We start from the raw sequence: 21,876 nt of genomic DNA, 5'->3' as shown, positions 1-21,876 counted from the left end.
GGAAGCTCAGAAAGCTTTCTCAGACAGCAGAGCCTATCCCTGTTCATATCAATCATAGCTTTTCTTTCTCTGGATTCAGTAAGTGTAACCATTGAGAGCTACAATTAAAGCAGGACACAAGGAAAGATGATAGCAGCCAAAAACATCATTTCTGGGCCAAAAAGTGCTTAGATACAATGATTTTTTTTTTCTTCCCTCGTTCAGGTGCCCATCAAACACCAGAGGAGCCTTCCCTGATGAGTTGCCCCTACCCTTTGATTATCACCCCAGATCTAACCTTCTACCTCTGAGCAATTTACTTGAGAGGCTAATCAGAGACAAAATGTCATCTGGTGATTAGGAGCCCATGGAGATACAGCTAACACTCCAGACTGTGTGTTGTAAGGTTTCATATGGGCATATGAGCTTAGTGGTGATGAGATAGTACCTCCTTTTCTCCAATTTTTGGCAGTAGTATGATGGCTGAGCCCTTTCTGGGAGGATGTGTGGAAGGAGAAATAACAGGAGCTGAACCTCTGCAGTCAAATTCCTGTCCTGGGCTGATAAACTCAGTAGTTTTCTTTTTCTTTTTTTTTTTTTTTTTTTTTTTTCCTTCCTATTATTTTCCTGTCTCCATACAACCAGTATAATGATAAAATTAAATCACTGAGACTACTAGTAAGTAGTGACTCTGGTGGTGCATATCCATAATTAGTTTGGTCCGCAGTGATGCGAACCCATGACATAGCAGTACCTGTAAATAAGAATTTCTGTGGATTCTACTGCCAAAGTTGCACTCTAGTCTGTCACATCTTTGGCATCGCTTTTCTAGACTTATTATATCTGGCCTTGAAATCTCTGTTTCCTAAGAAACTCTGACTAGAGTCATTACTCTTTCCAGTACAGTAGGCTACTGAAAACACATGTAAGGTGAGGAGAAGATGATGAAATTAACAGGTATAAAACATGTATATTGCTCACTGCACACGTAGAAGTCCTTTGGATGACATAGTTCTGCTAGATGGTAACTGCAGATTAGAGCCTTGGCTTGCCTCCTCCAAAAATTTGGCCCTGTCAGGCTATTACCTACTGTGAAGTGGGATTCTTTCATTCCTTTCTCTTGGCATTGGCCACCTTTTATTAATAGCATAGGGGAAGGTATAATGGGAGGAAGAAGAGTTTGTATAGCCCTGTGGTTAGAAGGGTTGTGTTGGCAAGGCCAGTAAGCTGAAGTAAAGGTACATAGTCCAAATCAGGCAAAACAGGAACTTAGACCAGGCTTGCAAGGTAGAAATTGTTCAGAAGTAGATGGGTGAATGTTTGTGTCTTCTCCTCCCACCACCCCACCCTGAATTTTCATGACCTTGTCCGTATCCACTGGCTTGAAGGAAAGACTTGAGTTAGAAATATAATTAAAAAAAAAAACAAAACATTTTTTTTGGTCTAGGTCTATCTGCATTTAAAATTATATATTTACCTTCTCTGCAGATAGTTTGAGAATCATCCCACCTGTTGCCTATCTGAAACAGGAACCAGAGCCTGGAGTAGGAGTACTCTGGTACTGACTGGCTGAAGGTCTACCAGGATCCTAGCACTGAGACCAACCTAGCAGGTAAGTTGAAATCAGATTTTATTTGAGGGGCTGAGGTCCTTAGAAGAGTACTTTAGTCACTTGCCTCTCTTGGAAAAAGAAATCCCAGATAAAGGGTGTGTGCTTGCAGATATGATTTGCTTTTTATTAATATTTTTTGCTGTCTTGAACCTATTATCATTGCACTAAGAACGTGTGCCTGTGAATTGCTTTATTTTCAGACTAGACACTCCCCGGCCTCTTTCTCACCCCTTCAAGTATGACTATCAGAAAAGCTAGACTGCAGTCTAGCTTCCCTCTTCTCATTCAAATTCAGATGTCTTAACAAAATACAAAGGAATTTCCTTTGGCAGGAATACTGGAAGAAAACAAACAAGATTAGTGCAAAATAGGATTGGCACAGCTGCCGTTGCAGTGGGGTGTTATATTTGTTTCTGATTTTGTTGTTGTTACTGCTGCTGTTCTTGCTCTCCACCTTCAGAAAGTTTCTTTTCTGCACGCCTTCTGCAATCACTCTTGACTATGCTCCATATTGGAGTGTTGGAGCAAGAAGGTTTGTCTGCAGCTGAAGTTTTACTGCTTTATTTTGCTGGTGTAGTTCCCCACCCCCACCAGCCCCCCTTTCCCAAGCTCTCCTTGCTCCTTCCTAATGCAGGTTGTGTTGTAACAGGAAGGAATTGCTGGTGCAGATACTTAAGATACCCTGTACAGCAAATTGACATCTATTATTTGATGCTATATTTATGCTTTTTTTTCATAAAGACTTTTAGATATAAAACCACTTAATTTATATATATATGTATGTATGTATATATAGATATATATGTATTTCAGATTTTTAAAAGATACACTGGGTAAATATTAAGAAAAATCTCTGCATAGTTCACTACTTTATAAGCTGTTAATAATTAAACTAATACACCTTCGCTTAGAGTAGAGAAACCCATTGTTACAAAATTAGAAGGAAAAAGTGAATTGAAATGATTTTTATAGGTATACATATATTTGCTGGGTAAGAACTTTGACAAAGTTCTTCAGAAGTGTTGTTCAAACAGTAATGCTTTTTGCTTCCATCTAGTTTAAATATTACACTGTCCAGAACCTCTCTCAGTCCTATTCCACAGCCTATTCTATGTAAAATAATGATAAAAATATTTCCTTTAAAAAACAAATCCTAAGCAAAATCATGAATTTTGCCTGCAATATGTCAATTATGGCAAGAGGTTCAAATCTTTATTATGAAAGCACCTTGTTGCTTTTGGTATTTGTGGTTGACACGAGATTACTACAAGAACACAGATTTGTGTTGCTCCTGTGTCAAGTGGAAGGTTCTGTGTTAACTTGTTTGTTGTCAGGACCTGGGCTCTGGTTTGCTGTAGTTACTGATGTGATGTATTTAAGGACAGAGCTCTGTAGTTTATTGTGGAGATGCTAGTCTTCATTTCAGAGTTCAGACTGTGGTGGAAGCTTTTGGTTTGCTGGGATCTCAGTTATCAAAAATCTCTGTAAAATGCCATCTAAGGTGGCAGTGACTTAAATATTTAATGATATTTTGTTGGAAAATGAGCAGAAATAGGAAGATCTTTAAGAGATAAAACTATTTATTTATTGCCAGTATTTCTTTTCACTTATTCTTCCTTTCTTTGTCACTCTTGCATTCTGGGTTTGATCCTTTGTTCCCCAAAGAAAAAACTCCTTGACTATCAGTATGGATGTGCAGTTTTGATCAGTGGAGAATTTTCTAACTTTTTAGTCATAACTGAAAATTTATGTGCTAAGTTCAACTCAATGAATTACATGACAAATCCGCAGTAGTGCAGACGCCATCACGGAGACAGGGAGACTGGCTGTTTGTCTTGCCAAATATCTCAGCAGTCCTAGGACAGAATAAACTTCCTAATGCACGGAGTATGTGACAGCAAGATGTGCTGACTTTTTTGATATATATGTGTACAAAGTTCCTATTAAAGCTTCTGTCTCGGAATAAGAGGTTGAAGCAGCTGGGTATATACTGTGCTTTAAGATCTGTTGGGGATGGGAGGCAGGAGGGAGAACATTAGGGCATGTCAGTATGTTATCAGCCTCCTGATGGGCAGTGTGAAGATCCAAACCAATGAGAAAGTGTACTCCTCACAGCTTTTAAGGTGCGTGCCTGCATGTGTAGGGTGTGTTTCATAATGTGACTTAAACCTAGCTCTTTAGCTTTTGCTTATTTACATGAACTGTGCTTAGATCTATATACTGTTTTGATATATTTCAAAAACTTTGTGCTATTTCCTATGCAGAATGTATACCTTCATTGTGCTTTTATTTCCTGTATTCAAAGACAAACTTGTTTCCTCATAAGAAAATGAATTGTTTAGTTTTCAGACAAAATAAGAAAATACTCTTTGGAAATAAACTATAGCATGATCTGATCTGGCTGAGAGTCCGGTAGGCATACATTACACTAACAGTGGGTGTTCAAATTTATTGCTATGGCTAAAGTAGCATTAGCTGAAACGTGCATAAAAATATCTGAGAATACAGGAAAGATTTTAAAAAGTCTCTGAACTTCTTACTCATATCATGTTTATATAGCTCATTTAAATAGTGAAATTGTTTTGGCTTATTTGGTTTCAGTTATTATTGGCTGAAGAAGTCGAGTGTGGATAAAATAATGGGTTAACCTGAGTGTTAAGATGTATCTTTTTCTTTTTCCTTCAAAAATCAAAACAAACAATGCCTAGAATTAAATATAAGCCAATTGATTTTTCATGGATTTCATCTGAGCCACAAGCTGCAGGTCAATGAGACTTTGATTTCTTTTTCAAAATATCAGATCAATTTATGTGAAGGATACAGCTTAGATTTGAATGTTAGTTTCGGTTCTATATATTTGATACGCTTTTGAGTGGATTCTTTTAGCCTGTAATATTAGCAGTGCAGGGGTTACTTGCCTTGGCTAGTATCAGCAGTCAGTCACTAGCTGTGTATGACTGGCATAGTGAAATGAAAGAGGAGGAGGCACACCTGTGAAAGAGAAAAGATCCTGGAACAGCAATTTCTCAGATTAGCTAGCCATCTCCTTTGTAATAAAATCATGCAGCCAAAAAGGCTTTCACTCCTCTGTTTCCACCTCCTATGGAATTCAGCAGGTGTCCCTGGGTACAGAGGGTCTGGCTTATGTGAAGTGGCTGCTAACATTTGCACAAAACTAAACAGAAATCACCCCTGAGATATGTATGCAACAGTGATATGTGTATTTAACTTCATTCCTTTCCTCCCCATGTAATAGAATTAGTTTGTACATAAAGAGGATAGAAAACACATTGCACCTTAAGCATCTTGTCTATAATTGTTATTAAATTTTACTTTTCTGTATTTACACACTTCTTTTTCTCCCTACTTTGCCACAGACTTGTGGCAAGGTACTGTTGTAAATAATGTGGCTCTGAAAAACCCGTATTTTGTTTCTTACACATCAGTTCAGCTTCTGAGTTGCAAAGCCAGTCTGATACTCAGGATTTTAGCCAAGGCAACGGGAAAACTCTGGCTGTTGACAGAAGGAGGAAAAAAAAATAAAGAAAGGCAAGCAATGGAACTTTTAATGATCAAGCAGAGATGATAGGACCTTGGCATATGAAAACATATGGTGTAGTAAATCAAAGCAGGCTGTCTTGAGTGTAGTAATATTTTTATGCTAATAAATTAGTGTCATAAGTGATTTGTCAATAAGATGTAGAATATGCTATGAAGGAAGTCAGACAATATTTGTCTTTCATGTGGAAAAATAGGGTGAGGTCATTAAAAAAAATCCTCAACAAGATTTTTTTTTGAAGACAGATGCTGTTGGTCTGACCCACAGCAAAATATTTGCATATTTAATTTCTTATGTGCCTAAAATACCTTATATACCTATTCTAAATTTAATGTTTTAGAATAGTTCAATGGTAAGCTCCTATTATGGTAAGGAGCTGCACTGCTGCAGTGGAGAATGCTCCAGTCAGGGACATGCAGAACTTCTGGAGCAGTGGCTCCAAAACTCATGAGATGCTCATGGCCCATTCCACCCTTTCTTCTTAGTGGGATGTTCTTTATAGCTGCTGGTTTTGATGTCTCAGTCAGAGGTAGTTGAATTTTGGAGCCATGGCAGGAAGGAATTTGAACTTGAGCCTAGGATGCTACACGCTAAAGGGTTCAGGACAGTCCTGGATTGCTCTGCTGCTGGACTGGTTGTTTGGGACCATGAGGGCTGCCCCATCCCTTGGGCTCTCTTTATGCCACAGGCAGCAGTCCTTCACACTGGTCACTGCACCAGTCCTCACAAAACCTATTGTACAGTAACCTATACTCCTGCACACCAGGCCCTCCAGCTCCAGCCGCAGCTGATTCCTTCTTCACTTGCCTTAGCTTTTCTTTTTCATTTGTGGACAGTTCATTTCCACCTGAATCTAGAAAGTATTATGTGCTGCCTAGGAACAGATGAAGAAGCTATTCTTTCCCCTGAATCTAACGCAGTCCAACATGACAAAGCCTCGTTTGCCCTTCAAACTACTTTTGTTTCCTAACCTGCTTTGTTCTGCAAAGAAGTTGCTGCTTTCCTTGATAAAAATGCATTCTAAAGGAGCCAGAGAGTCACTACACCCCTGAGCACGCAGGGCCTGGATTTCTTCTGCAAGTGTACAAGAAGGGAGAGCTGTCCTTCCTTGCATGCTAGCAGCCCAGTAACATTAAGGCTTCTGATTTGGCAGGATGAAGGTATTAGCCCAAGGTAAAGCAAACTTTTCACTGGGGAAATCCAAAGGGATAGGACTTATCCTTTATCTTCTAATCTGCACCTTTCATACTGGGTCCTCTTAAAAATGTAAAAATGTCCTGTAAAAAAAAAATGTCCTCCACTGCTGCTTCACACATACAAAATTACAGGTGGAAGTCCGGTCTGACATTTTGGCACTGCTCTCTGCAGCAATACTAAGTCCTGGGAAGGTCAAAGGCTTATCAAAACTCAGAAGATTCATGCTACTGCAACATTGATCTATTTGTTTTAATTCATTCCTGCTTTTAACAGATTCTGAAGGTGCATGTTAGTAACTAATTTAATAGTGGTATGCGGATGTAATGCTCCTTAAACTTGCTGGATCAGCAGTAACAGAAATAGTAGCCTTCTATCAATCTATCCAACAGGTATATAATGCAGAGAAAAGAGTTTCCATCTCTCTCAACAGCTAGTCAGTTCGGAAGCTCATTTGTTTTATATTTCCTGGAAAAAATGTCTGCAGCTGCATGTATCTTGATGCAACAAGATAATGGTGCATGTTTTACTGTCCATTTGGATTTTCCTGTAGATGTGTCAAAGTTATGTGAATATTAATACATTAATCTTATTTTATTTTTATTCCAAGATGTTTTTAAGATTTTTCCACCACACCCTTAGGTCCTCAGTATCTCCTCTCCAAATCATAAGGGTCAAAGAATAACTCGTTTAACCCTGAGTCTGTTGTAAGACTAATCAAAATTGTGATGCAGAGAGAAGGATTTTTATGTGGACTCAGCCTCTGCAAGAGTATATCCACTACAACCAGCTGTCAAGTTTGTGAGAACTGAGTGGGAACATGTGACTAGCTTACTATGGCCGTTGGCTAATACAGACAATTTATCCACCAGCATTGGACTGGTAGATGGCTGGCTTATTTGCTGCATGATTGAAGCAAATATATACTGCATGTACCATTTACACTGATACATGGCTGCCTTATCTTCACATTATCCTCTGTATTGCTAATCTGGGATAAGACCTTCTTCTGCAGCAGTTAATCAGGTTCTCAGTAGTTTGGACCCTTTTTAAGGGGTTAGCTGGATCACATCTGCTGGTCACTCAGAAGCAGGTCTATGAGGCAGAACCTGAGCACATCCTGTCGTGCATCATACCACACACTTTTGAAAACACCTCTGCATTTCTGCATTGTGCCCTGTGATTGTACTAGTTCTTGTAGGTTTCTTATTTCAGCTCAAGGTTCCTGCACCGATGCTTATTCATATCTCTGGCTGCTGACCCTTGGTTTGACTTTCTGGATCCTGATTTTTGGCTATGAATGTTCGGCTCCTTTCCCAGTTCTGGACATGGGCCCTAACCTTTGGGCTGAATAGCCCATGCTCTAGTCTGTAATCTTAGAAGGCCACCAGGTCATCTGTAGTAGACTGTACTCTATTCAGTAACAAATGAAATCTAAAATAGTAGATACATTACCTTTTTTTAGGGGAGCGTGTTTTGTGATTTTGTTTGTTGTTGATTTTTTCAAAACTACAGCCATTTACTTATAAACTGGTCTTCCGTTAGTGTTTTGTTAAACTTCTAAATGGAACTTTCTCTTAGTTATCAAATTGTGTTTAATGGCTGTTCTTTCTCTGGGGAGATTATAATCATATCTCAGCCAATAGAGTGAGTGAACAGAACAGTTGGTAAGTATGGACATTTTAGATTGGTGGCTACAGATCTGATAAGGTGCAAGGTACCAAAGAAAAGGCAATAGTGTCAGCATATTATGAACTTTCATTTCATTTGATATATGAAATATTATAAACATTATTGATATTCTGTACACTTAGTCTGCTTTTTCTTCTGGAATTTCACAATGTTACTTCATCACATGGCATAAGAGTGTAAACACACTCAAATGCAAAAACTAATGTTCATTAGAGACTTGTGACTGAAAATCCATGGGAAAAAATGAGATAGAAAGTTGACAAGGTATGAGGGAAAAAATTGAGACAAAAGAGGAAGAACTGAAGCCTATAATGTATGTCAGTGTTCAGGTGGGAGAAGGGTCAAGTTCCTTTGACAAGTGAGTTAATGGATCACAAATGCAAAGCTGAGTTCTAAAATGAACTTATGGTTACTACTTAACCATCTAGAAGGTAACTTGGAATAGGCAGTAACGTGGATCTGAGTGAAAATACAGATGCTTTTCTATATCCTATATATGTTACGTATATTATTTATATGTATAGATATGAACATATGCAAATGCTCAACAGCAAATAATTACAAGATCTGTGGGGATAAAAAGCTCTGTGTTGATGCAATGTTTTTGCTTTGTGATGTTTTGACATAGTTAAGTATCTGAAATCAAGGTAATGTATGATCCATATGTGCTGCTTCTGTTTCAAAATATGTGACAGTTATCAATCCAGGAAAAATATTTTTTAGCCTAAAAGCAGCTTACAGCTCAGTGTTCATCACTGTCTCAGAGAAACGTGGTACTTCCTTACTTTTAGGGCTTCAATCCAGAACTATTGATATGGAGATATTTGGATCAAACTTTTATTATATACATGTAGACATGCTTGCTAAATGCATCTCTTTCTGCCCTTTGACAGGAAAAACTGTACTTTACTAGGGTAATTTTCATGGATGTGTATATTTTTTTTTTCTAAAGCAGGCTAGTTTAAATAGGGGGTAGTGGGATGTTTGTAGAATTCAGTTAATGGTGACTCACTGAGATTCTCCTTTGGTTAGTGTACATGTAAGTGAAGAGCCTGTTTGGGGGTTGGGAAACAAACAAGTTTAGTGGATTGCTTCAGTGTGTTTCTTCCAAATCTGTCATTTACATTAATATGATTTTATACACTTTTGTTAAAGTATCAGTTCAGAGAAAGCAATGTGGTGAAATAAAACAAGTGACTTCTTCAATCTGTTATTCAGTTTAAATTTGTCACCATAAAAGCTAGAGAACAGTAGGGCATAGTTTTTTATTTAGACTGAGAATTTTTACTTGGTGTAAAGCTTCTTAATGGAACTGCCTGTGAACTGGTGTGACATTCACCATGTGTAATGACATCAGTTTGGTCTTTTTTTTTTTTCCTTCCTCAAATGAATTAAAAATGGAAAGTACTTCCAGTACTTCTTGGTAAGTATCAAGAAGTCATGTCCCTTGGTACAGCAGAGGTCCTTCCTTCATTAGAGGCAGGTAGTTTCCCTTACTCATACCAGGTACCATTTAAAATCCCACCACCTACTTAAAAGGTAAGATGTTAATGAGAATGTTACTGGAATGTCAACTCTCAATTTGATAGTATGTGATTCATCTGTTTTAAATTTGCAGAGAATGAAGCTTCCATTACCTGACATCAGAGAAGATTTTTACAGGCAAGAAGATCTAATTCTTGCCTAGTTTCCCTTGATAACCAATTGCCTTTCTCAAATCTACACCATTTACTTCTAGGTTAGTTCCCTTGTTTCACTTTAAATAATTTCTCTGATTCCTTCGTACTCACACACCGCAGTTAGTTAAATATAGACATTTCTCATACTACCCCCATCCACTTAGCTGGTGAGTAGCCAAGTGATACATATTTAGCACTTTTAATTTTACCTCATAAATCAATCATTTTAGCTCCAAAATCAGTTACGTTTTTTCTTAAACTTATCATTCAACACAAAGAGTCCATTATGCTTGCCTGTGAATAATATTAATTGTGTGGTTTAAATTATAAACAATATTTTATAATTAACTTCATAAAATTGCTCACTTTGAAAATTGTATAACTACGATTTCTATAATAGTAGCTACAGGATGACAGCATTAATCTAAACCCTGTTGCTCTGAATTGTTGCCAGTAAAGCAAAGGCCTCTTAACTGTGTAATTATGATAGAGAGAAAGTGTATTCTTTGTGCAGATTTATTGCTTTAAGTACTTTTTCAAGGGTTTTCACCTTGTTTTCCATTACCATGCACTAACGGTATAAGGAAAGGTTACTTCAAGGAATGGCTTTAATAATATAAACAGATAACACTATGTTTATTTATTTCAAAGTAGATTTTAATTTTTTTCCAGTGTGCCATATTTTCTATCAGGTTGTTTAAAAAAAAAAAATCATTCTGATTTTGCTCTTTTGCTCTTGGCAAATAGTGTTTATTTTCTCTTGGGTTGGAAATAGAGCTGGTATGAACAGTAGGATTTATAAGAAAAGAGAAGTCAAATCAGATCCAAAAGGAAAACTGTGAATACATTAATAATTAGTTGTTTCACGTTAGGAGGTTGAACTGATGTCCAGATCCCATAGCTAGACAGCTTTCCAGTGTCTCTAACAAAGCAAGAAACATTGCAGTATTGAACTGTGTTTAGTTAAGGCAGGGAAAGAGTAGAAAAAGATATTACTTTAATTTCAAATCTAGGAAGCTGAGGTGCAAAGAGACTAAGTAATTTGTCCAGTATTACAGAGGTCTGCAGGAGTAGTAGGAGTTTAAGCTTCTGCCTCCCTGCTGAAGCCGATCTACAAGACTGTATGTATTCTGTAATCTGTTTTTATGCTCTTATCTCTTTAATCTTCCTCTCATACCAATTTTTGTAAGTATGTCTCCACAGAGAACTCCAGCATAAGAAATGTTTCTGCAGATGAACCTTGAGGTTTTATAGTAACACTATATAATCGCTACGTGGGAGGTACTTCGAGTTAAAATGGTGCAAATTGCCATTAGAAGTGAATCACTTCAATATAGGGAAGTCAGGTTAGCTCTCTGCTTATTGCTGTCTCTTCATCCTTCACTGTCAACAGCAGTGGCTCTTTCAGCATTACATAACATTACATATGTTGAGCCAGATTGCCTGCTTCTGCTGGGGGAGCGACAAACACAGCCCTCCCCTCCCCCCCCCCCCCATGCTGGGAGTAGGAGGAAAACCCTGAGGAGTCCCACTTGGGATTTTCCACTTTTGTTTTCCAGGCATGGGAAACTTTGGCCTGGACTTGTCTACATGTGTGTATGTGCCAGCTCCTTCCTTAGCATGTTCTCTCCTTTCCATTTTTCCCTTTATTTCTTTCTGAATGGAGGGGATTGGTTTTGGCTGGCAGGAGAGGATGCACACAAGAACACCGTGCGCTGCAGCCATCCCTAATACTTGCTGTGTAAAAACAAATTCTGGGGATGTTACGCCATGGGTTACAGCTACAGGATGTAAATACACTAAAATTAAAGCTCAGGCATGGAATTGATGGATTTGATCCTGTGTGACTCAAATTAAAAGGCAGCCACTCAGTCAGTGAGTGCAGAGTACCAGTTATTTCATGAGTTATTCATCTAAACTGAAGATTCCACCACTGCTTAATTGCACTGTATGTGAATCTCAAAAATGGCTGCAGCTCCAAATTTATAAAATAGCATTATACAGAATATAGGCCTATTAATTTTACAGTCTAATTTCTGATTACGTTTTACAGTACCTCTGATGAACGGCATAGATTTTACCCGTTAAAAATGATGACAACTCAGTTCTGTCATTTTAAGTGGAATTAAACCCAGTATTGCCAAGTACAATAATATCCTATAAAAAAAAAAAAAAAAAGAAAAGAAAAAAAAAAAAAAAACACAGCTCCCAGGATCATGGTATTTCTGTAAAAGAAAATTTCATTCTCCAAGATAGTGGGACTGTTACCTGTTATTGCAGTCAACAAAATGTGGGTCTGACATCTGCTATAAACTTAAATTCTCCCTTCAGCCTGGGCAAGTTAATCGGTGTTTTCTAGTACAGCTATGTAACGTGTCTATTAACAATCAAATAGCCTAGTAGAGCTGATGAAGGAAAAGTTTCAAGTAAACTTTTCTATCAGAAAATAGTTACATTAAATAATTAAATCTTTACAATGTCTGTGCTTTGTTTTAGAAAAAAATATATTTTATTATTATTTTTTTGGGGGGGGAGGGAACCTGCAAAAAATGAAACAGTATGTTCTTAACATTTTTAGATGCAAACTTAAAAACATCAAAATCTGAAAATGGAAATACTGTAAAATGAAAGAAAGAAAGAAAATGGATTTTTTTTTTTAACTGTGAATTTTATTCTTTGGGGGAAGAGACTTACTTTAAAACAAAGTCTGAAAACAGACATAAAGTGACGTTCTTGCTTGTGACATGACTTTACATTGGCATTTGTAGATGCAAGGTATATTTTTTAGCTCCTATTTGCTATGATAATACTGTTGAAATCTCTTGAAAAGAATGGCATGTTTCCCACTAACTTTATTAGTGACAGGATTGGGCCTTGATGCAATACCTCATGTCATAGCAGCAAAACTTGTTGCCAATAGACTGCCTCAAGGGAGGAGATTTCCAGTAACTGCTCCCTGAGAACTATTCTAAAAATGCATCTTTTTCTGTCCAGCCACCGGGATAATGATATACTCCATCCCTAAAGAGAGGGGGACTGAACTGAAATGCATTGATGGCACCAGAGGTCCCTGCTGGCTTGTTCACTAAACAGAATTGGCAACTGACTCTGAAGATAAAAGTTCTTGACATTTTTCCAAGCTGGTGGAATGGAGCTGAGTGACACTGAAATAAATAAAGGAGGGAATAGTATGATCTTGAATGACAGAGAAGCTTTCATGGAAGGCTTTCATGGGGGAGATGTTGGATGTACAGTACAACGCTTGAGTCTAGGGGATTTGTTGACACTTGGATAATGTGCACATTTGCTACCACTAGTATGAAATGTAGAGGAAAATAAAGGGAAAAATTCTGAATGACTTCTTTAGTCCCAGTTAAAGCATTAATATATATATTTCCTTTTCATTGAGTCTCTATAAATTGCCAATCTCTTTGGAAATCTGTTAGAAGAACATTCTCTCTCCTGATAGGGAAATACACTTCACACAAAACATTTGTCATTTGTCTGTTATTATAATTCATGATCTTATCCTTCATTCTCTCACTTCTTTAAGCAAATAGTAATCGTACCTCTAACCTGAGACTTCAAAGGTAAAAACATTGTGAAGGGGTCTGCATTCTTTTCCTTCTTGTCTCTGATCTCAGCCAAAGCCTTTGAACATCAAAGCTGCTCAAAGTTTGGGGCAAGTTCTTAAGGATTGGGTTACTAGGAAAAAAAAAAAAATCATTGAATTTCTATGTTCATATTCAACGCAGATGAGAACAAATATTAATATTCAATAATAGTTTAATTTAATCACAACAATTAAAACAAGTTGCTGCTTAATCTTTTTGCTCAGTACAATGAAGCTCACTTATTCCATTGTATTACTTTGAAAAATCCTTGACTTCTGTCACTCTGAAATTGCTTGAAAATTTTTCTAGCCTAGGAACTAAAAAGCAATTAGAAATTTAAAATAAATTCCCAAAACAAAGAATGTTGCCATTTTAATTACATTATAACACTGTAATATGAGGTTAACACTTACAAAAATGAATCCTGTACCCTCAGTCTATTACCTCTAAGCGATTCTCATTTTCACATTAATTTTTGTAGGCTCTCATCTAAATTAAATACTTTTCAGCTATGTCAGTTTATCTCTATACGTATTCTCATTACAGCAGTCACTAGAGCCAAAGTATTTTAATCTTCAGTATAATCCCTGTAGGACCATATTCTTAGCTACAACTTTTAGGGGTTCTACAGCTAGTCTTTAAGAAGTAGCACTCCTTTGTACAGCAGATCTCACCCTTTTAAAGACATTCAATAAACAAGTAAGTTTTGCAGTCTGATTCTAATAATGTAAAGGAGAAAATGCTCTTCATTTTCAGTGGCTAGATAGATAGTCATAAATCCTTCCTTTCCCCATTACTCACCTCGTAATTTCTGCGTTCTTAGGAAATGTTCTAATCACTGTTTTGGTGGGTCTAATTTCTGGTCTTTTCTTAAAAGCCAATTCGTGGGGAAAAAAAATCTTCAAATTTTCAATAAAAAAAAAAAAAAGATAAAATATTGGTTGTAAAACTAAATCACCAGAAATATTAGTGTTTAAGCTAGATCTCTCTTCAAATCCGAGAAAATGTGCATAAACCTGAGCGACTACGAGAGTCAGTAATCAACTCATCAGCAGAAATGCATGCCATCAGGAAGGCCAATAGGGTAGGCTAGTAACTCTGCTATGCCAACGTTTCTTACATAAATTATGGTATATTTTCTTGTGGAAAATTTTCACTGACTTCAGTAGCACCATCCAAGTAGTAAGATCCTTGTTTGAGTAAGGTTACCTGAGAAAACAAGCTGCTAGCACTACTGTTGTTTGTCTGCTGGGGTGGTTACATTGGTAGGTAGTTTTGCTTTTATCTTGCTTTTGATTTATTAGTGAATAGTAGAGAATGTTTATTCCAGATTCCTACAAATAATTCAAAAAATAAATAAATTTAAATGGCTTCTTAGCCCTTGGTAGCTGACAGCCAAGCCGTAACTCATCAGAACACAAGAAAAACCTGATGCAGCTTGTGGCATATTCAGGTCCTCACCAGACACAGCTGAACTGTGTCTCTTGGCACTGGTAGTCTGGCCACCCTTAGAGAAGGCCCTGTTGTGTCACACGTGGGTTTCCTTCAGAAGAAAATCAGAGCCTGCTAAGAAACAGCGAATACACCTAGGTTTCATTTCAATATGCAGGATATAGTCAGAGTGCACAAACACCTGGATCCAGGGGCTGAAAAGGGTTTCTGAATCTGCAAGTTTAGATTTGACAAGTCTTTCCAAAAATTATACAGAAGGTAGAGACTTATCATGTTCTCTTGTCAGAGGATATGAGCAGAAGGCCATCACCCAGCATTCATGTCAAAGCTTTAAGAACACGAGTAGAGGCTATGTTGGCTTACAGCTCATTTCTTCTGGAGTCAGTGACAAAGCCTCCATTAACTTGGTAGGATCAGCCCCCTGATGAGTATCTCTTAATAAGTCAAAGTTTGTGGAAAAACTTGGTAGGGCAACAGAAAAAACAGCTTAAATAGACTTTGTGGTGTATTAATAACCACTGTGAAAGAGTAGCAGGTATGAATAGTGTGTTATTCTGTACAATAGACTGCCCTGGATACAGAATTTTCTATGCAAAATGAAATTTGATAATCGGTCTCATCATTGGATTGACAAGCTGGGCATTAAAATAATCCTAGTCTAGGGAACGTAAAAACATAAATGAGTAATAAGCAAAGCACATTTATTTCAACTAATAATAGGAAGCCTTAATCTTTTGTCTGCAATAATGAAAGAAGAGCTCACAATCAAAAACAGCATAAGGTTTTTAACCAATGAACCCAGTTTGAATTTTAAAGATGGGTTAGAAGTTCAAGTGGGTTTGGGTGGATGGTATGAGCCAGCCATGAACAGCTCTGTTTTGTTTGATTTTAAGTGAAGAAAATTGATGCTTGTAGAAGCTTTTGTAGTCACCAGCTTGTCAATATGGTAATAGTGTAGTTTGAAATTGCTGGTTTGGTTGACAAATAGGTCTGTGTCTTGTCGGCATAGAAATGAAAACCAGCATCAAGCCAATGAATAATCCTGTGTACAGGCAGCTTTGGAATGCTGAATATGAACAGGGCTAAAATGGAGCCCTACAGAGCACAAGAAATAAATGCTCTAGGAGAAGGACACAAATTACCCTTGAAAATATAATGCAGGTAACTGTTGGATAAATATGATTTAAGCCAATTTAGAACTGTGCCAAACAGGAAGATAAAGTCCCTCAGGCATTCAAGAAGAACATTAAGATCTAGCAAAATGAGAATAGCTGTAGAATGAGAACCTGTCTTTTGGAGAAGGTTATGTCTCATTGCTGTGTTGCTGAAAATTTTAAATAGTAAAAAAAAAAAAACACCTAAAATATAGAAATTTTATTCTGAATTCACTGAAGACAGTGGCAAATCTTTTACTTACATTGGTGATACTGGATTATGGGGATGTAAAATGAGACAGTAATTCACTAAAGGATTTTATGCTTTGTGTTGTACATTGATGTAGCTTTTTTTTTTCAATATAGAAAACATACTTTGTATGTGGTGTTGCATTTCTTGCATTTTTTTTTTGATTCCAGCAACTAAGTAATGCTTACCATTACTAGTTTTCACTAAAGCCCTGAAGAGACAGCAAAAAAGTCTATTAAAAATCATAATAATTTGGTGAGACGTTTTGCAAATTTGATTTTTATCAATTTTTAAAAATTTGAGAAAAGATTTGTATAGGTTATTTTTTAGCTTCTGGTTTACAGGTTTTCTTTCTATCAGAAGTGTTCTAGCAGAACTGGAAAATGTTGCTGAAAATGTTCATTGATATTTCAACTCACAAGGAAGACACAGGGGAAAGAAGGAAGGTATACCTTTACCAGAACCTTTAACAGAACAGATGTACAGTAGAAGCAAAGTTTGAGTATCTTTGTCTTTTTTGTGATATGGAATAGACAAAATCCACCCATCATTTTAATTAAAAAAACAAACAAACAAAAAAACAAACAAACACATTTCTCTTGGGGGATAGAAGGTGAGAACTGGGAAAAAGCTGGAGAGTCATGGCAAACAATTACATGTCTTCATGTCATGATTTAAACTGTGTTTTTTATTCATAAATCCAAGTACTGGATATTGCTGTAATCACAGTAGTCTCTGAAACTGGGAAAGAGAATTTCAGTAGAGAATACTGAGGGTCATAGCACAGCAATTTGTTTCTGCCTTTTCCTTTTTTCTATAGAAATGAAATAAATAAAATCTATTTGCTGTCAAAGGAATAACTCTAGAAATCACGTGGAACTATTTGTTTAAAAAATCAAAAACAATAACAATAAAAAAACCACCAAGAATTCATCTAAATTGTTGCATCATATTCTAAAATCATTTACTAGCTCATTTACTAGCTTTCTTAAAGCACCCATATGAGCAACATCAATCAGATAGCAAGAGTAGCAAATTACAAATAACTAGCATATAAAGTGATTTTGGAGAACTGAAGAAATCTTTATGGATTTAATTAACTTTTCCTATATCAACCTAGCAACTTTAACTGCTAGGTATATGATAGTATTTGTCAAGTGTTTGCATTTTCAGGAGTTGAAATCTGCCCTTGCCAAACCACACACAGACATTTATCTTTGCACATATATTTTTCAACTAACATTTTTCTATGTTTCTGCTAGGTAAACAGTGCTACTGACCAGTAAAAGTTAGGAGGAATATAGAGGGCAAAACATTTTAGACGATACTTGTAAGGAGTCATGTGAGTCCTTACCCTTCTATTAAGAAAGTTGGCAATAGTGCTGAAGAACTGATGTAACAAGGGTTTAGATGTCATATATGTTAAAGAAGGGATTTTAGAGAGGGGAGTAATTTTAGATAGTGTTCATCAGAAAAATGTGAATCCATTTATATATTTTATGTGATGGAGGTATTTTGCTTACACAAAATAATAATAAAAATGATTCACAGCATCAGGTTAGACAAAATTCAACTTGAAAACATTTTTTTCTTGCTGCTTGATGATCTGATTCCTCAGAGCTGCATCTGTTAGGCTGGGCAGGAAACATGGAACAGGAATTCCTAGGCGTACAGACTCCTCCTTACTCTGTAATAAGGCTTCCATGTTCAGGCTTTTTGTAGTATTTTATCAAGAACAGTATTAAAATCCTGTCTTTCCACCTGGGAAATTGCACAGTGGGCAATAATTATAATGTTGTAGGACTTTGAATGTTGCTTCTCAGTCCAAATAAACATGAAACAACCCTTTCAAATTTTTCACAAAATGTAATTATTTTTTTTCCACACAAGCTTATCCATTAAAAAAGTTACTTAGCCATTGTAATGCAGCAGAATGGATGTTGTTCAAATGAAGAATGTAACGCAGAGATTTTCTGTGCTGAGTCATCACAATTTGTAATGAATTCTCTTCTCCACAGAAGATGTTTTCATGTATGCTTTTTTTTAATTACATCATTACCCAAGAAAAATAAAAGATGCAATCATATCAAAATCAAAATTATTCATATAGCATTGGTTTGTACTATCTGCTTTTTGTATATGGAAGTATGCCATGTTCTTACTCCCTCGTTTTCAAAGCAAGAGTAATCTTGAGTTCTTTAAAATATATATAAAAAGTAGCAAGAGAAATTTCCCACCTCTATGAAAGGGTTGTAACTTATGTGAAGATATTTGTTGCTATCTGTTTTATGGTGAGTTGAATCACTCTTTAAAATCTGCCAGCTTTACGTCACGTGTGAAATAATGGTATGATGATCAACAGCATCAAAGCTGGATTTTTTACGTATCTAACATTTAGTGAAACTAATGTCTCATAATAAAACCTAGATATTTGTATGCTAATAAAACTATGCAAAGAAATATAGTTGGATCAGTTACAAAACCACAACTAATTTGATTCTGATAAACTAATCCCATAAAATACATACAATAAAAGTAAGAAACTTATGTATGAGCACAAGACCCAGTGATTTGAGTTCCTTAAATTTTTGGATGCACAATTTAAATAGATTTTCCCATTAGGCATCAGAAGGTAAACAGAACCAGTAATCACTTGTGACTAAATCTGTGACATTAGGTAGGTAAGCAGAAATTTTCTTGAAAATGTTTAATCCTTAAGAACTGGGACCATCTTTCCCAAACAGTCACTTTTTAGATACTTAATAACAGAAACCAGATTTTTTTTCAGTATTTCTTAACTCATTACCTTTCAGAAGTCTTTTACGAATGATGTTATAAAACGGTGCATTGTAGTCCATGTATTTTTGCTTTCCATTATGTTTATGTGATTTCTGAAACTGGTTGAGCATAGGTTTTTCCAAAACAATATTTTTCCTTTTCAGTATGACACAAGCATATGATAAAGACCTTCTGTAGTCCTGAATTCCAGTAATCCTCTGAGGCCTCTTTCCTTCACTTCTCCCTCCCACTCTCATGTGAAAAAAAGAAAGAAAAAAACAACTAGCAACTCAGAACAAACAAACAAACAACAACAACAAAAACAAAACAAAACAAAACATTACAGACAAATGGAAAAGATAAGATGCTACTTTGGCACTTAAAGCACTGCTTCTGTATTATTTCGTCAATAAAAGTCCATTTTTCTGAGATATGAAGGATGTGACTGAGCAGGCTAAATTAAAGTCCCCTGTGTCATTTCAGAATGGTGATAATGTCCAGCATATACATACAGGGCTGGGAGCTGGGAGAGGCAGGCACTTTGATGAGGCAGCTGGAGGCCAGGCTGTGTGTAAGGTATATAAGATGGCACCAGAGGCCAACAGTCCTTCTCCTGTTTTCCAGAGTAAAAGTGAAAGCAGTCACCATACCACTAGAACAGGGGAAGAGCATCTTCTCCTCTGCTGTAACTGAAATCAGATAAAATAAATCTGGGCTTGCTGGTTTTCCTTTTATTTGTTATTAGAGAAAACAGTATTGTTTTTCTTCTAAAAGGAGAAAAAGAAATATAAATTAAAACTCTGACTTTGTTACTCAAGTAAGTGTTTCAAGTTAGTGGCTTCCATGGCTTCAGTGTATTAAATAACTTGCATCTTATGCTGTTGTTTTTTCCATGAAACCTCCTCTTGTTCATAAGCTAATATACGGGCAGGTAAATATATTGATATAAATACACCAGATATGCTGTTTAACTTATCACAGCAATTTAATTTACTTGAGTCAGAGCACTTAAGATCATTCGTACTGAAGAATATAAGAATTTTAAGATGTAATTAAAATGTTCATCTGTTGTAAAAAAAAAAAAAAAAAAAAAAAAAAAAGTAAAAAAGTACCTGTATTATTTTTAAAGGCAACACATAGGACACTTTAGTTTCTCTTTTTTATCTGCTTCCTAATGGTCATTTCTAGAACTCTGTTCCACTGCAGTATGGTACTGGCTGCCTGTTCTCCATATGTATAATTTGTACGTACTGTTCATTTTATCTTGGAACATACTGTTTCAACAACATGGTTTGTGTCATCATGAGAACCACGACAAAAGGTTATCCAGATTTTGTGATAGCTGGCCAGAAAAATGGTGCTGGTGACAACAATATTGTACTGACAGTAGCTTCTAAATGCTGAGTCTCAGAGAAGGCAAGATGCTTCAGTTATTATTCAATTCTTTATTGCTGACATTAGGAACATGTTTGTCAAAGAATGGAGGAGAGAGAAGCAGGAACATGAAGTCTGAAGGGACCTGCATGGTCAGAATGGTTTCAGCTACACACATATCCTTCTCAAATGTTATCTTTGCAAAGTCGTTGACCCACAAGTAGTACGAGTATTTTCACACTGACTGTTACACCTGCTCTCCTGGTACTTCCTTATGTGTGTTTGGAAGTGGTAACTCTAGGCAAGGCTACCCATTTTCTGGACATGCCTTCATGCTATCAGTAATGAGTGACTCATCGAAGGAACATTCTCAAAAGTGTGTTTTTCATTGTGCGAGTGGGATGAAATTGCAGAAAATTCACAAGTACAGGATGTGTTCTTCTGGCTAAAAACACAAGTCTTTTATTCTGGTAAAATGCTAACAATTACTGTAAAGTAGTCACATCAACTTAACGTACACCACTTTGATTCTTCCATGAAAGGTGTTACAGGGGCTGAAAGTAGTGTTTATTTCCTGCCAGAAAATATAAGCCCCAAAGTGCCAGTTCCTGTGTACTGTTGAAAAATGCACACAGACATGCACAAGAAATGCATATGGGAAAGTAAGCCTAACCCTATTTCATGCCTCAGAACAGATACGGTACGCTAGAGGCATGGCCGAAACTAACCAGATGCTGCAAGCATATGACTCCTTCATGAGAGCTTATATGTTACAGCTGTCTTTAAATGTTTTGTAATTGGAAAGACTCTAGCATCTGGTCCTTTGCTTATTACTCTTAGATCAAATAGTCATGATCTGAAGTCTACTTTTAAAAAACGCAGAAAGAACAAAAAGAACTTGAGGTGCTAAGGGTAACTAAGTGAAATGACCTGCTTCAAAGTACTTGCAAAAACATAACTAAACAGTGTAATTAAAAAAAAAAAAAAAAAAAAACAAACCACAAACAAAACAAAACAAAACAAAACAAAAAAAAAACAGAAAACAACTCCAGGAGGAAATTATATGAATTATGTAAGCATGCTGATATACTTATCATTTTAAATATAGATAAATTAACTTTTTGATACAGCATACTCACGTTTGATATCTTTCATTTTTACGAAGAGTACATTACTTTTTGTTTTACATGTAACTAAATTCCACCTCCCCTGGCAGCAGACTTGCTGCTGTTGTGAACAAAATGGGACATGTGCTATATAGTATGCCCTATAGAAGCCATCACTCTGTTCCAGTTTTTCTTCTGATACGGTTCCCACAATACGGTTCCCACTCATTTCAGTTTCTCCTAGATAGTACCACTGAAAAAAAGGAGACTTTTCCTACTACTGATTCATGCCTGAACGCTGTTCAGACAGAGGAGGAAGTTACAACTAACACTTATTTAGGCAAACTTCCTTTGAAGTCAGTTATCGAATAGTGATGATTTTGTGTACCTTTTTTTTTTTTTTATTATTGTTATTATTTTGTGTGCCTACATA

General features: G+C 36.4%; 1 protein-coding gene across 1 annotated transcript in view; it reads left to right on the top strand.

Moving 5' to 3' along the window:
* NRIP1 (nuclear receptor interacting protein 1) overlaps positions 1-21,876 on the top strand; it is a 145,060-nt gene that overhangs the window by 42,218 nt on the left and 80,966 nt on the right. The window contains exon 2 of the mRNA XM_082783443.1: positions 1,468-1,591. The gene's annotated coding sequence lies outside the window, so the exon portion shown is untranslated. The remainder of the gene's footprint in view (positions 1-1,467; positions 1,592-21,876) is intronic.

Source organism: Aythya marila (assembly GCF_965140915.1).
Source record: "Aythya marila genome assembly, chromosome: 1".
Classification (NCBI taxonomy): domain Eukaryota; kingdom Metazoa; phylum Chordata; class Aves; order Anseriformes; family Anatidae; genus Aythya; species Aythya marila.
Note: the sequence above shows the minus strand (reverse complement) of the source record. Positions and strands in the feature narration are given on the sequence as shown.